The following is a 2526-nucleotide window of genomic DNA, read 5'->3' on the forward strand; positions in this document are numbered from 1 at the left end:
AGAGGACTATTGGTACTTGGTGGGGATATATTATTTTGGTTTTTCATGTTATCATTTTTTTTCTGTGACTTTGTCATGTGGATTTCTTTTGTAGTTTCTGATTCTTGTGTGAGACTCAAGCCTTCCTTTGTTGAGTTTAGGTCTGCTTTTTTTGTAAACTTTATGTGACTTTGTGGTTTACTTGTTGGACATGAAAATCTGGTTGGTCTAGGCTTCAGGTTCTCTCTTTTGATTTTATATTGGCGTAGCCAAATTACTTTTGTTTTCAGGAGTTCCTTCCCAAGCTAGGAGGGGAGCTGGGAGGGTGAATGAGGCTGAGGGAGTCAAAGTGCTGTGGCAGGGCCATGTGACCCACCCAGGCAAGATGGTAGCACCAGGGAGCTGGTAGCAGAGCCGCCCAGGGAAGCAAAGTTAGGTGGGGATGGAACCAGCCCAGAGGGCTCCTGGGGACTGCAGGGAGGAACTGGGTTGGTCTGGATGCAAAGGATCAGGAAGCAGTGGTGGCTCTGTGATGGGAGATCAGCCCTGGTATCTGGGGTGCCAAGACAAGAAATGGGCCACTACCCAGGCTAGGAGAGACAGGTCTGGGGGAGCTGGGAGGGTGAATAAGTCTGGGGGAGGAGGTTCAAGGCACAGTGGGTACCACTGGACTTACCCAGGAAAGGTGCTGGCACCAGGACGCTGGAGGCTGTGCAAGCCTGGGAAGCAAAGGGAGCATGCATTTTCTTAAAACACAAATGTAAGACTAGGTTGAGAGAATGAGGAGGAAGGAGAGAAAAATGGCATCCACAGGTTATAGTACCTACAGCCTAGCTACAGCCCAGTGGGGCTACAGTGCTTACACTACCCAGTTGTCATGCCAAATTTTCCTCTGAGAGACTTGTGCATGCTCTCTGGTATCCCAGAGAGCACGGGCAGCTGTGTTCATTTCCACAGGTTGACCTAGTAGCATGGATGTGTATGGGCAGGAGTCTGGAGGACTTGCCCAACCAGGAGAGAACCTGAGCATGAGTGGCCCTGATAATCCTGGCAGGGGGAAGATAGGTATTTGATCATGGAGCCATGAGCAGAGGTGTGTTGGGGGAGAGAGGGTAGAATGGGCATCACTGGACAGTGAGGTGGCTTCAATAAGCCTGGTGGACCCATGGATGAAGGTTGGGATCTTGATCTAGGCCTACCTATAGATTCTGATGAAGACTCTGACAACAGTGCAATTTATGTTCAAGGATTAAATGTCAATGTGACTTTCGATGATCTGGCAGACTTCTTTAAGGAGCCTGGGGTTGTGAAGATGAACAAAAGAACTGGCAACCCATGATCCACATCTACCTGGATAAGGAAACCAGGAAAGCCCAAAGGTGATGCCACAGTGTCCTATAAAGATCCACCAACTACCAAGGCTGCTTTGTAGTGGTTTGATGGGAAAGATTGTCAAGGAAGCAAAGTCTCTGTCCCCTGAAAGAAACTCTCAATGAACACTATGCAGGGTAACATGCCAACCTATGAGGGCAGAGGGATGCCACCATCACTTGTGGAGATCCTGATGGCCCAGGAGGTCCTGGGGAACCCAAAGGTCTCATAAGAGGCAGTGGAGGAGGCAAAGGAAGCTTCTCCCCCAAGAGGGCCCTCAAGTTCCAGAGGGAATTCTTTTGGAAGGTGGAAATGTCCAGCACAGAGCTGGAGACTGGCAGTGTCCCAATCAGGGTTGTGGAAACCAGAACTTCACTTAGAGAACAGAATGCAACCAGGCCCCTAAGCTTGAGGGCTTCCTCCCCCAACCCCCCATCCTCCCCACTTCCAGGTGGTGATTGTGGCAGAGGTAGTGGTATGCTGGGAGGATGAGGTAGACTTATGGATCACAGCAGTCGTGATGGAGACAGACGACTTTTGAAGTGGCTATGGAATGGACCGAGGTGGCTTTGGTGGAGGAAAACGAGGTGGCCTGGGGCATCCTTCTGGACCTTTGATGGAACTGTTGGGAGGAAGAAGAGGCAGACACGGAGAACCTGGAAAAATGAATAACGGCAAGCACCGACAGGAATACAGAGACTGGATCTACCAGACAAGGACCACGCAGAGCTGCACTGACTACTGGATTTATCTTTTTAACCAGAAAATGTTTTAAATTTATAATTCCATATTTATAATGTTGGACACAATATTACAATCCTTCCTTGTCTGTACTTTAGTATTTTTTGCCGTTTGTGAAGCAACATTAAAACAAGTTAAATGAAAGAAAGCAGAAAGAAAGATAGATAGCTAAGATTATCGGGGCAGATGGCTTTGGAGTTACTTAGATGAGCCAAAGAGAGTAGTGATTTTACTCAAGAGGTGGTGGGGGGGAGGTGAAATCAGCCTGAATGGATCTTAGCAAGAAAAGAAAGGGGAAAATATCAGATAGATGAAATCATAGGCAAATCTGAAATGATAGAAAAGTTATTTGAAAAAGTATGTTTTTTTAGTACATTTATTTACTTTGTGTGTGTGTGTATGTGTGTGTGTGTGTGAGAGAGAGAGAGAGAGAGA

At 47.4% G+C, this 2526-nt stretch overlaps 1 pseudogene; it reads left to right on the forward strand.

Moving 5' to 3' along the window:
• The first annotated feature begins 947 nt into the window (after window positions 1–947).
• LOC103751388 lies at window positions 948–2125 on the forward strand (annotated as a pseudogene).
• The last annotated feature ends 401 nt before the right edge of the window (window positions 2126–2526 follow it).

This window comes from Nannospalax galili, unplaced genomic scaffold (assembly GCF_000622305.1).
Source record: "Nannospalax galili isolate Female #2095 unplaced genomic scaffold, S.galili_v1.0 scaffold247, whole genome shotgun sequence".
Lineage (NCBI taxonomy): Eukaryota > Metazoa > Chordata > Mammalia > Rodentia > Spalacidae > Nannospalax > Nannospalax galili.